Below are 15,106 nucleotides of genomic sequence, written 5' to 3' on the forward strand. Positions count from 1 at the left end.
GGATGTCCTCTCCGACAGATTTTGTTATCTCCTTACCCAGTAACCGATAGTAGATAATATACTTCTGATACTCCTGCGTTGAAGTTCTTTTCTTCCCCAATTGAGTTGGAATGTGTATTTCCTCAATGAAATCGTCGTCCCCTGTTTGGATCGAGTATTTCAGTTTTGTCCTAATTTACCTGTTTCCTGCAGATTTTCCTTTTTTATCCCCGGCTAAGTCTTTCCACTGATTTATTTTCATGGAATCTCTCGTGTCCCCCAGCAATTTTTAGGCGTAGCCTGGCCTACGCATAACTTTTTATCCCCCAGAGTATATGTCTCCCCAGTGAGTTTTCCTTAGGGAATGCATCATGCTCCTGTGGACTTTCAGTCTCTCCGGATTCTTTTCCTTTGTGGCAACATTTTCCCCACAGAGATTATTTTTTAGCGTTTCATATCATATGCATCATGAGGTCTCTTAAGGACCAAAATTTGTTTCTGTTGTTGTTATTTAAGTCCATTCTACGGAGTTGATACGAAGATTTTAACCTTCATCTCCTCAGCTAGAACGTCCTTAAATAGGGGCAGTTTTAAGACCCCAATTTTGACCCTAAGATCCCTCATGCCTTCTCATCATATGCATTAGCATTGGGATTACACCTTAGCATCCTCCTTACCCCGCATCCATTGGGTTTTCATTGGGAGAGATCACCAAGCACATTTGATTGTATCATACTTCATTTCTTATTATTTACTAACCAAAATACCAAAAATATGTCAATGTATAGTTTGTTGTTTTTGTAGGTAGTGTGTGTGCTCACTTATGCTCTATCAAGCTCATATCTAGGGTTTGAGACCCTCAAGGCAAGGTGCTCAATCAAGAATTGCTTTACTTTGCCTCTAAGTGTCGTATATGGATCCTCATGATCTTCACATGTTATTTTGATCAAGAAATCATCAAGAGTTTGAAGCTTGTTTGCCTTTGAAGCCCTAATTCATCTGGGTATCTTATGTGACTTTTTTAATAACTTTCTTCAACAATTGATCAAGTATTTCAAGGGATACTTCACATTACATCATCTTATGCATCTATGATCCTCCATGAGTCCCAAAAGTCAAGAGAATGTCAAGCTAGCAAGTTGGTTCATGGTGGTTGACCAGAGAAAGTCAACTAGTCAAAACTGGGGTTCCCTAGACACTATCTCCTACAATTTTTGTCATATGAAAATGATTCTAAGCGAAAAGCTACTCTAAATGACATTCTAAACAACTTTCATGTTGAAGTCAAGAGCTAGTTTTTCTTGTAAAGTCATTTTTCATGTTGGAGGTCAACTTCCCAAGGCCATAACTTGCTCAATTTTTATAATATGAAAGCAATTCAAATTCCATGATCAATTTCAAGATGCCTACTTTAAATTTTATGTTTGGAGGAAGTACAAATTCAACTTTCAAATGCATGTGCCAAGAGGAAACATTATAGGTCATTTTGGGTCAATATCATTGAACAAGTGATTTTCCTTAACTTCTAAAATGCATAACTCCTTCATGCCAAATCCAAATTAGGTCAAATTTGTGACCAAATTTAAGAGGTTTTAAAGCGCTACAACTTTTATGAAGTAACTTTTCTCATTTGAAGTCCATAAAAAGGTTATTTAAGGTGGAAGAAGTGAACATTTGACTTGGGACTTAGAAAATTTTCAAATATGTTTGATTTCCCAAACTTCCACCTCAAAATTCATCATGATACAAGCTTCAAATGAAAAAGCGTTCAACATGAAAGTTGTTCCCCTTGATCTAACCTTTCCAAAAATTCCAATATCATCTCATTTGGATCAAAATTGAGGGACTTTCACATGGGTGTAAGTTAAGGTATCATTTGGATAATTTCAAGTTCCACTTTTCATATCCATTTGCATGAGCTTCTAACATGATTTCAGCATGAAGTACATTGGATTATGGATCAGAACACATCATTTCATGGGCCTAATGCACACCCATGCATCCATGCAAGGGAGAATTTGAAAATTTTCCAAATTTGGAAGTGTGCAAATATCATTCATATTGGCTATAAATAGAACCCTTGGCGATCAGAATTTGGATCCCTCTTGCCCAAGCTTCGACCCTCTCCTCACCAAACCCCATTGAAAGGATAATCTTGAAGGTTTATTGAGAAATTGAGTTTCAATTCTCCTTCTGTTTTAGGATTGAAACTCCAAGAGTCCAAGCCTTTTAACCATTCAAATCATCTTCTGCAAGCTTCTAGAGTCAAGCCAAGCCAAATTGGAAGCCAGATCAAGCAATTTTGAATCTCCTCGAAGGTGAGATTTCAGCAACTTCTTCTCTTCGATTCTCTCTCAATTCTCCACTACTCTTGTTGATTTTTGGTTTGCTGAAGTCCTACCAATATAGGCAACAAGATTGAGTTGTTTTGAGGTCAAATCGAAGCAACTCAGATCATGATCCTCAAATTTCAACTCCCTGTATCTTTTCATATACTTGGAATTGGACAAAATTGAGGCCAGATTCAAGCTCCTGAGCATTTTTTCTTTAAATCCATGTCTTGCTTTTTCATTTTGGTGATGGTTGGTGGTGGACCAGTTCGGTGAGATCCACCGGAGAAGAAGACCGGAGCTCTGCCTCCGGTGATGAGGTGTCTTGCTTCCCAACCACATGATCCTTCCAATTTGTTTTAATCTCGTGCGTTGTTTGTGATTACCACGCGTGCATCTCAGTTGACCAAGCCACATGTGGAACGCGCGCTGATCACCATCTGGTCTGCCACCTCAACTAATTAGGGAGATCATATGGTCCACGTTTTTTTGAATTTCTGAATATTCCATTTAATTGCTTGTTTTTGATTAATTCATATTAATTTCATTATTGATCCAAAAAATATGGGACTTTCACACAAAAATTTCAAATATTTTTCTCTTTCATTTTCTGAATTAAAATTATTTTTTGGATCAATATTGATATTTTTCATGATTTAATTGTTTTTTTGCATATTTTTAATCGTTAAAAAGTACTTCTGACTTTTCAAAAATAATGAAATTTTTTCTCCAAGGTCCTTTGACCTTGTTTGACCTATGATAAATCTCTTGGCTATTTATTTGGTGTTTTGAAGAGGTTTTAGATTTTTGATAAAACATAATTTAATTTAAATGCATTTTAATTTGATTTTTAATTGTTTAATTGTATGAAAATTGTGTGAGCCATTTTTATTGACTTGTGAAGTTTGACTATGTGTTTGCGCCTTGGTCAAGGTTGATTTGACTTTTGTTGGATTAAAATCATTGGATTTAGGAGATTGATAAAATGTACATTTCATCTCCCAAAATGAATGAATGGTTTTAATTTGATAAAATTCCTCCCATGACCAATATGTGTTTGTCTCATTTCCCCTCCCTCTTCATCTTCAATCCCATTCTATACCATCCCTCTCATTGACCAATGACATCTCAATATCCTAAGGCTAATTGGTTCGTTAATAACTTTGTGTTAGATGAACCAATACAAGTATGGATGAGATTAGGTCCATCCTTTGATCATTTTGTTTTTGTGTGTGGTATGATTTAGGAGTATGGTTCATTATACCACATCTCTAACATGCATTAACACCAAAATTTCTATTGCCTGACCTCAGATAGTTGTGACTTCTACATAAATCCAATTACGATTGCTTAACATAGCGCTAAATTTTGACCCAAAGGCATAGCATTCTAGTAAGTGAAATTGTAAGTCTCCCTCCTTTCATGGTATTGTGTGGAAACTTGGCCTTTTTTCCTTCCTTTGGAAGATGTATTGGTTTAAGGATCCATGCTTATAAATTGAGGGTTGAGTGTTCTCCAAAGAATGACTTAAACAATTGAAAAGCAAAACTCCACTAACATCTAATCAACTAACATTTGACTAACTCTTATTGTTAATTACTTTTAATTTCAAGTCATTTACTTTATGCCATTTAAATTCAAGCCATTTATCATTTGTCATTATACATATCACTTAACTTGTTTATTTTAACGTCATTTTCCCTTTGGTCACTTGAGCCATATATTGTGATTGTATATATTTGTTTGTATTATTTTGTTTGTGCTTGTGGTCTGAGGACCTTAAAATACTTAATAAACAACAAAAACCCCTAAAAAATGTTTGTGGACTGTTGGATTTGATCTGAGTTTTGGACTTAGAATTAGGCAACATTCCCTATGTAAAAGGACTTGGCCAATGCCAACATTTCTGAAACCAAGTTCTTGTGATTTGAATTTTCATCTGATGCAAGTATTGAGATCCACTTGAGTTCATCTGTTACATGGTCTTGATGCAAATGTCACTTTGAACTTGTGTCCGATGTCTTATTCTGAGCTATTCAAGGAGTATGTCATCTGATACATGGGGAATATTATGAAGAAGATTATGAAGTTGCTAGCTTGGATGTGGCTATCTTTATTTGATGCCTTGCTCTTCATTGTGCTACTTGCTTATTAATATTGCTTGGTTTAAAGTCCAAAGGAAAAGTGGGTTTCTTTATGACATTCTTGTCTATTGGATTGCATCCCATTGGTCAGATCTTTTCAACTCTTAACTTTTAAATTTTTGCTTAGGATTAGTCTCTTCATCTCCTCCCACTTCTTAAATTTCAAATCTCTCCCCCTTTTCAAAACCTTCTTTGCTTGTGATTTCAAACTTAGACTTTATTGCAAATTAGAAACCTTGGCCTTATGCCATTGCATTTTTACACTCTTTTCTTAATCAAACTTGTAAATGAACTTAACCATTTTAGACTTAAAATTTCAAAAGAAAAAAAGAACTAACACTAATTCAAACTATTTTAGGCCCTTTGTGCCTATTTTAAAATTTCAATTTTTTTAAAAGCAATCCACTCATTTTGAAATTGATACCATGAACTACGAGGTTTTGATCCCTCATTTTATGTTAGTATGTAAGCACAAGTCCAAAGGTCTTGTCAAACACAAAAATATAATTAATGAATTCTTTTCTCATCCCCACACTCTATTTATTGCAAACATCTTTTATACCAAAACACATATACACATAAAAAAGAGTTCCCTATGAGTACCTAGGACACTTTGGGTGCTAACACCTTCCCTCTGTGTAACCCACCCCCTTACCTATAATCTCTAGCATTTTATTAGTTTTGATTTGAAAACTTCTTATCTTTGGGTTTTGTTCGTACTTTTCCCTTTTCCTTTGGAAACAATAAAAGTGCGGTGGCGACTCTGGTTTTATTGATGTTAAGTTTATCCATAACTTAATGGTCATGAATTTACCGCTACAATCGGTTAGGGTAAACATATCAAGGATGACTCGCTGAGGAATAGGAGGTGTATTCGTTATCGGTTACTGGGTAAGAACAACCTGCTGGGAAAATATCAAATAGGATTTACAACTACCGGTTACTGGGTAGAAGACCAAAGAGAGAATATTTGTCACTGGTTAAAGTGAACATATCAAGGATATACTCAAAGGAAGAATATATGTCATCGGTTAAGATGAACATATAAAGGATAGACTTGCTGGAGAAAAGTAGGAATTATATATATCAGTTACTAGATAGAATACCGAAAAGAGAATATATGTCATTGGTTAGGATGAACATATCAAGGATAAACTCGGCAGGGGAAAGTAGGATTTACAACTACCGGTTACTGGGCAGAAGACCGCAAAGAGGAGAAAATATGTCATTGGTTAGGATGAACATATCAAGGATTAACTCTTTGGGAAATGAAATAGGGATTACAGCTACCTTTTTACCGGGTAGAAAACCACAAAGAGGAGAGAATCCACCATCGGTTAGGATGAACATATCAAGGACTAACTACCTGGGAAACGTAAAACGGATCCGCTGGGAAAAATATGAGGAAGTAGATCAATTTTACCGGGTACTGGGTAAGAGTAAGGTACTCGCAAATCTAAAAGGATATTACTAGTTACTGGGTAACAAACTTTCAAGGAACCAAAACATCTATCTAGGTAAGAGCTAGAAAGAAACAGTCAATCGAAGACTCGACCCGATGAGGATATAACTCAGGGGGTGTGGTTCCATCCAGATAATCAACTGGGGAGGAAGCTGAAATAATAATCATCCACGAGGAAATAACTCAATGGGGAATGAGAAAGGTTAAATTCTTTCTGTCTAAGAGGCTGATACCCTACAATTGAGGGAGGACAGACACACCAAATCTGCATGGAGAAAACGATATCACCACGGCAGAGGATCAGAAAAATAAGGAATCAAATGCAATAACATGCATAATGAAATATATGATGTATGAATGTATATGTGCATATGATTGATGATTATGCTGACAAAACAATCGCAAAGGATACAAATGTCATTGATCAAATCATCGCTATAATACTCAGCCAATCTTGACAGGATAGAGGCATCAACTAGAGAAAAAGTTAGGGATGAACATAAATCATCCATCTCTGAAAATCTCAAATCTTGCTGAGGAAGGAGAAAAGATGTGTTGAGGATCTGAATCGTCATCTCTATGGGGAATTTTAAGTCAACACCATACCAAATGGGAGACAACCTTGCAGAAGACCAAGAATACTACTCAAGAATCAGTGTTGATGGGGATCAGGAGTGAACTCCACTGGGGACTTGCGGGAAACAAAATCTGGAGCTGGATTTATGCAAACCGTTGGAAATATGCGCATACAACTCAGCTGGGAGGTGATTACGAAACTCGGCTGGAGAAACTGAATTGCCGTTGGGGAGGAAAAAGTGATCAAACCAACTGCTTGGGGAAGACCAACAATGTTTCGCACTCTTAAGACTCACCTGTTCTCAGGTCGCTGTTGATATTCCCTACTGAAATCAATTGCTTTTAAAAAGTAATTGCTTTTATTATTTTAAGAAAAATGATTTTTATTATTTCAAAAACTCAAAATTATCATCATAAAAATTTAATTCTATTTAGCTGAATAATAAACAAGAGTAGAAACAAATTGGGTAAAAAGCTCAACTTTATTTAATAGAATGGTAGTCTGTAAATGACAAGACTCCGTAGATCTTTACAAAAGTTGAAAAATGGTAATTTACATGGGAAAGGGCTACATTAAATACAATGATCACTAATCCTTCTATCGACTTCAATATCCACTGTGCTCTTGTCTTCGGTTGAGAATGATGAATCTGAGTTGACTGATTTGCTCAAGACCAGAGATCAACCGAGTGCAGTTACTTGCCATAATCCCTAATGTTTGCATAAATTTCCCCAAGATGGGTACTTAATCTATCGGGATAAATTTTATGTTTCATGTCTCTAATTTTTGCCTGGATCGCCCTTTCGGGTTTTCAATCCACCGAGACGCTCATTTTTTCCTAAGCCACCCTTTCGGGTTTTCAACTTAGCGAGTTGTTCTTTTCCTTTTTAGGCGAAGTATTTCTTGACTGCATCGGCATTCACAGGACGTGTGAACTCTTCACAATCCATAGTTGTAAGAATCAAAGCACCGCCTGAAAAGGCTCTCTAAACAACATACGGGCCTTCATAGTTAGGAGTCCATTTTCCCCTAGCATCTGGTTTGAAAGATAAAATCTTCTTGAGCACAAGGTCACCTTCTCTGAGTACACGAGGCATGACCTTCTTATCAAAAGCTTTCTTCATTCTCTGTTGGTACAACTGACCATGACACATGGTAGTCAACCTCTTCTCTTCAATCAAATTCAGCTTGTCATATCTGGTTTGGCACCATTTAGCTTCCGTCAACTTGGCTTCCATCAAAACACGCAATGATGGGATCTCAACTTCTACTGGGAGCACAACTTCCATACCATAAACAAGTGAGAAAGGGGTTGCCCCTGTTGAAGTGCGGATGGATGTACGATACCCATGCAAGGCAAATGGGAGCATCTCATACCAATATTTGTATGTTACAACCATCTTCTGAATGATCTTCTTAATGTTCTTATTCGTAGCTTCAACAACCTCATTCATCTTAGGTCTGTAGGGAGAAGAATTATGATGTGCAATCTCGAAATCTTTGCAAAGAGCTTCCACCAGATTATTGTTCAAGTTCGATCCATTGTCAGTAATGATCTTACTTGGCACACCATACCGGCATATAATTTGATTCTTGATAAACCTCACAACAACTTGCTTGGTTGCATTTGCATACGATGCCTCTTCAACCCACTTTGTGAAGTAGTCAATAGCCACCAAAACTAAGTGGTGTCCGTTCAAAGATTTAGGCTCAATCATGCCAATCATATCAATTCCCCACATGGAGAAGGGCCATGGAGAGGAAATGACATTCAACAGTGTCGGAGGAACATGAATCTTATTTGCATATATTTGACACTTATGGCATTTCTTCACAAACTTACAACAATCAGATTCCATTGTCAGCCAATAGTAACCTGCTCTTAACATCTTCTTAGCCATAACATATCCATTTGAATTAATACCAAAGGAACCTTCATGGACCTCAGTCATTAATAAGTCTGCTTCGTGTCTATCCATGCATCTGAGCAGAACCATATTGAAGTTTCTCTTGTAAAGCACATCGCCATTTAGGTAGAAGTTGCCAACTAATCTCCTCAAAGTCTTTTTATCTTTCAAAGATGCCCCAGGCGGATAGATCTGACTTTGGAGAAAACACTTGATATCAAAATACCACGGCTTTTCATCTTTGACCTCTTCAATAGCAAATACATGAGTTGGCATATCAAGACGCATCACGGTCAGATTAGGAACTTCATTCCAAAATTTCACCACAATCACTAAAGCCAATGTTGCAAGAGCATTTGCCATCCGATTTTCATCTCGAGGGATATGATGAAACTCAACCATTGTAAAGAAATTTGAAATCCTCCTCGTGTAATCTCTATATGGTATGAAACCGGGTTGATTCGTCTCCCATTCACCTTTTATCTAATTCACAACCAAATTTGAATCTCCATAGACGTCGAGATACTTGATTTTGAGATCAATGGCCTCTTCAAGCCCCATAATGCAAGCTTCATACTCAACCATATTGTTCATACACTTGAAAGTCAATCTAGATGTAAATGGAAAATGAGTGCCTTAAGGAGTAATAATCACTGCCCCAATGCCATTACCATATTGATTAACAGCTCCATCAAATACCATGCCCCAACGGGAACCAAGTTCTAGCCCTTCTTCAAGAAATGGTTCATCACAATCTTTCACTTTCAAGTACAAAATCTCTTCATCAGGAAAATCATATTGCACCGACTGATAGTCTTCAATCGGTTGGTAAGCCAAATGGTCAGCCAAGACACTACCTTTGATAGCTTTTTGAGATCGGTATTCGATATCATACTCAGATAATAACATCTGCCAACGGGAAATCCTCCCAGTTAAAGCAGGATTTTCAAAAATATACTTGATTGGATCCATTTTGGATATCAACCAAGTAGTATGATTCAACATATACTGACGCAAACGCTTAGCAGCCCAAGCCAATGTGCAACAAGTCTTTTCAAGTATAGAATACCGAGTCTCACAGTCGGTGAATTTCTTACTGAGGTAGTAAATTGCATATTCTTTCTTTCTAGTCTCATCTTGCTGACCAAGAACACAACCCATACTTTCTTCAAGCACAGTCAAATACATGATCAAAGGTATTCCCTCAACAGGCGGAGATAGAATTGGAGGCTCAAGCAGATACTCTTTGATACTATCAAAAACTTTCTGGCAATCTTTGGTCCAATCACAAGACTGATCTTTCCGAAGAAGCTTGAATATAGGTGCACATGTGGCATTCATATGCGATATAAATCTTGAGATATAATTCAAGCGGCCGAGAAAGCCTCTGGCTTGCTTCTCAGTTTTGGGTGCAGGCATCTCTTATATTGTTTTAACCTTGACAGGATCAACTTCAATACCTTTCTCACTGAAAATAAAGCCCAATAACTTACCAGAACGAACACCAAAAGTACACTTATTGGGATTCAAGCGGAGTTTGTACTTCCTTGAACGCTGGAATAACTTCAACAAATGCTCAACATGTCCTTCTCCATCACTTGATTTGGCAATCATATCATCAACATAGACTTGGATCTCTTTATGCATCATATCATGAAAAAGAATGGTCATAGCTCTCTGGTATATTGCACCAGCATTCTTTAAACTGAAAGGCATCACTCTATAACAGAATGTTCCCCATGGTGTAATGAATATGGTCTTCTCCATATCTTCGGGTGCCATCTTGATTTGATTATAACCAGAAAATCCGTCCATAAACGAAAAGACTTTGAATTTAGATGTATTGTCTACCAACATATCGATGTGTGGCAGAGGGAAATCATCTTTCGGACTGGCTTTGTTCGAATCTCTATAATCAATACACATACGAACTTTTCCATCCTTCTTCAGAACAGGCACAATATTGGCCACCCACTGCGGATACTCGGTGGTAAAAATAAAACCGGCATCAATCTGCTTCTACACTTCTTCTTTTATCTTTACTGCCATATCGGGATGAGTCCTCCTCAACTTCTGCTTAACTGGAGGGCATTCTGGCTTCAATGGAAATCTATGCTCCACAATCTCAGAATCCAAACCAGGCATGTCTTGATAGGACCAAGAAAACACATTTGAATACTCTCAGAGAAGATCAATCAACCCCTTATTGGCCTCTAGACACAGTTGAGACCCAATCTTGACTTCCTTCACATCATCTTCAGAACCCAAGTTGACTAACTCAATCTGCTTTTCGAACGGCTGAATGACTTTTTCCTCATTCTCAAGTAGACGAGACAATTCATCAGATACTTCTTTATCAGTCTCTTCCTCAGCCTCAAACACAGGGAAATCAAAATTTGGATAGGGAGTAGGATCATTATTCAATGGGTTTGGGAACCAACCTGCATAATTATTTGATATTTTGATTTTAGAGGAATGAATTGTGACCAAATATTATGCAGATAGACAATTATTATTTATTTATTTATGTTTTTTTTGTGATTACCATTTTCAGAAAGGCAAAAAGTAAAAATAAAACGTCATAAATGTGGATGAATATAATTGCATTTTATTAATGATAATTGAAAAATGCCTAACAATGTCCACTTCTCCTTTAGGCATAGGAGAAGGATTTTTCTTAAAACATGAAAAACAAATTACTTAGAGCGGTGAACGATAATAGGAATATCAACAGCAACCCAATTGTTGCAAGTCTGGCCATGTGTCACAAAGTTGGTACAATCTTCGTCTTCATTTACCTCAATTACATTAGCTGAGTGTTTTTCATTACCATGAATGAACCCTCCACTACGGAAACTCGGTTGCACTTCTTCAGCTTTGAAGTTGAGCGGCCCTTGCTGAAAACCCAATTCGGCCTTATTCTTGTTCTCGACAACTTCTACCATACGACCTCACTAATTTGTACGGCATTCCTTAATAGCTTTCTAAGCATATTTGAAAGAAGACATGGGTGCCCCAGTTTTCTTCACCTCAGCAATAGACAAGGCTTGGGACGGAGCCCCAACCTCCTCCTCAGCTTCAACATATGTAAAAGATGACATATGGCTCACCAAGAGTGCTTTCTCTCCACCAACAACGAAAAGCTTGCCGTTTTTCACGAATTTCAGCTTCTGGTGCAGAGTAGATTTACAGCTCCAGCTTCATGAATCCATGGCCTTCCTAATAAACAGCTATAGGCCGGGTGGATATCCATTACTTGAAAAGTAATTTGGAAATCACTCGGACCTATCTTCACTAGAAGGTCCACTTCTCCAATGACGGTTTTTCGAGAACCATCAAACGCTTTGACAATTACGCCACTTTACCTCATCGGGGTGCCTTGACAGGACAGTCTGGACAGAGTTGATTTCAGGAGTACATTCAGAGAAGAACTGATATCAACTAACACATTGAACAACGCATCTTCCTTGCAATTCATTGAGATATGTAGTGCCAAATTATGATTTCTGCCTTCCTCGGGAAGTTCTTCATCACAAAAACTCATATTGTTATAAGAAGTAATATTAGCCACAATATGGTCAAATTGATCCACAGTTACATTGTGCTCAACGTAGGCGTGCTCCAACACTTTTTGCAATGCTTCTTTATGCGCTTCAGAATTCATCAACAGAGACAACATTGAAATCTTCGACGGAGTTTTGAGCAACTTCTCCACCACATTAAACTCACTCTTCTTGATTAATCGTAGTACCTCATCATCATCATTAGGCTTCAGCTTACTGGATTCACCAGACTGACAAACTGGAGCACTAACTGGATTCACCACAGGCACATCCACCTTCTTACTGGCCGCAGCCTCTTCTACATCCTTTGGAAAGACTGGACCAAATACACGACCATACAGGTCACCTTCGCAATATCAGTTATATTCTCTACGAAGTTTGTCGTGGGCAACAAGACCTCTTGACCATTCTCCACCATTGTGGCATTATACTGATAAGGAACAGCTTTATCGAATGCATATGGGACAAGGCCCGCTAACCGTATTACTAACGGTGATACCGATCTATGGACGTTGTTGTTGATGGTACTATCAAACTGAATTACTACCCGCTCAGGGGTCTTAAACACTAGCACGATTACATTGACATCATCTACTTCCCTTTACTGAAAAACTTGGATAAGCCTTTCATCCATCAATCTCTGAATATCCCTCTTGACAATGACACATCCTCGAGGGTTCACAATGCATACCACACAACCATCATGGTCATGTTCACACTCACTGACCAAACAGATATCTCTATGAATTTCAACCAAAGACTGTCTGATATGGCGACCATCATAAACCTTATATTCTCCAGGGCAACCATCTACCATGTTGACTGAAGCATTACCGTAAGCGGGAAACGGATTGGCTTTCACATTCGGCGCACGGTCCTCAAAGGACACCATCCCACTCTTCACAAGCTTTTGTACCTCATACTTTAACGGGTAACAGTTCTCAATATCATGGCCGAGAGCTCCTCAATGAAAGGCACAACGGAGTTCAAGCTTATACCATCATGGAAGTGGCTCGGGAATTTGAGGTGGATTTCTTGGTTGAAGTAAGTTCTTGATAACCAAAGATGGGTAGAGTTCGGCGTATGACATAGGAATAGGGTCAAAAGAGACCTTCTTCCTCTCGAAGTTTTGTTGTTGATTATTATTGTTGTTGTTGTTTGTTCTTTGTGGCGGTTGTTGTTGACGTTTTTGTTGAATTGGCACTGATTGATTGTTGGAATTGTTTGAAAATACTGGGATTACTGATGAAACTTGATGTTTATGCTGACGCGGTTAAGGGTTTCTTCTGACATGAGGCCTCCTCTGCCTCCCCATGGACACTGCATTGGTTTCCCCTTCCTTCTTTCTGGCAAAACCACTCTCATACTTCTTACTGTACGACACCTCTTTCTTAGACAGACGTCCCTCACGGACTCCTTCCTCTAACCTCATCCCCATGTTTACCATCTCGATAAAGTCACTAGGGGAACTAGAAATCATGCGCTCATAATAAAACAAACTCATGGTCTTTAGGAAAATCTTCGTCATCTCCTTCTCTTCCAATGGAGGATTGATCTGAGCAGAAAGTTCTCTCCATCTTTGAGCATATTCTTTAAACGTCTCCTTATCCTTCTGAGACATAGACCTCAGATGGTCTCTATCAGGTGACATATCCATATTATACTTATACTGCTTCATAAAGCCTCACCCAAATCGTTGAAAGTGTGAACACTTGCAATGTCTAGCCCCATATACCATCTCAGAGTAGCACCAGTCAAACTGTCTTGAAAGTAGTGAATTAATAACTGATCATTATCAGTTTGAGTTGAAATATTTCTAGCTTACATAATAAGGTGACTTAACGGACAAGTGTTTCCTTTATACTTTTCAAAGTCAGGGACTTTGAACTTCATCGGGATCTTCATATTCGGTACTAAGCAAAGTTCAGAAGCACTTTTACCAAACCGGTCTTTTCCTCTCAGAGTCTTCAATTCCTTTTGCAGCTCAAGGAACTGATCCTTCATTTCATCCATTTTCTCATAAACATATGGGCCATCAGACGGATCAGAATGGTAGATGGTGTCCTCAACACGAGGCAAGGTATGAACAACTGGAGGTGGCACAGACATGACCGGGCTAGATGCCGGCATAGAAGCAAATGTGGGTACAAACCCTTCAGGCATGAAATTTGGTGGCATCCCCCACGGGAATCCAACAGGCATAGTTGGACCGGAATGAGTAGCAACAACAGGCATGGTTGAAGTAGCAACCTTGGCGATGACAGTCCTCTGAGGAGGAGTTGCGGAAGTTGGCGAAGACTGATTCTGCACAGTAAGAACAGACTCCATCATGGCAGTCAACCGAGCAATATCATCCTTCTGTTCTTTGTTCTCTTGTTCCAAATGCTCCATAATTTTGGGTTGATTGGCACGAGTGTTGTATCGGTGAGTCAGCTTGGCTGAAGCACAGAAGAATAACCGATAAGACATCTGGCAGAAGAAAACCTGTTATGCAAATGATGCATGAAATGTAATGTTTTTTTGTTTGTTTTTAATTTCAAGAAACATATTGTTTTATTTGCAAACATATAATGACAATAATAATGATTTGATTGACCATAAAATCTCTTTTATTCATATAATTTTGAAGGATTACACTGAGTTCAATTTCAGAAACCAAAGTACAAATACAAGAGAAAAGGAAACTAATCATCCTAAGGATCCCCTAACAACAATTTTAGATGATCTGGATGATGGCGTGTACTTCCTTTGGATGCACCGGATCTCGGTCTCAAAAGATGTCTTCATCTGAGCCTTCTCAAGGACAAGCTGATCAACAATCTTCTTCCAAGCAACGGAAGGTTGAGGCATACTAAAGGAAGATGGACCCTCTGGTTCTCTTTGTCTCTTTACTGCTCGGTCTTCAAGAAGTTAAATAAGCGCGTCCTTGTCCTTTGACTCAAGCTGCAACTCCTCATGCTTTCGGCTCAAAGCATGGAACCGCTCTTCCCACATATCTTTCTCTTACTTCATCTTGGCAAGTGTGTATTCCAACTCCTGTACATCTTGGTTAGGGAGAGTTAATGGCTCAGTCATAACCAAATACATAGGTCTTTCACAAGCGTACAACATCTTCAACTCCAAAGCTCTCTTCTTCACCCAAGT

The sequence above is a fragment of the Lathyrus oleraceus genome, chromosome 1 (assembly GCF_024323335.1).
Source record: "Lathyrus oleraceus cultivar Zhongwan6 chromosome 1, CAAS_Psat_ZW6_1.0, whole genome shotgun sequence".
Classification (NCBI taxonomy): Eukaryota; Viridiplantae; Streptophyta; class Magnoliopsida; order Fabales; family Fabaceae; genus Lathyrus; species Lathyrus oleraceus.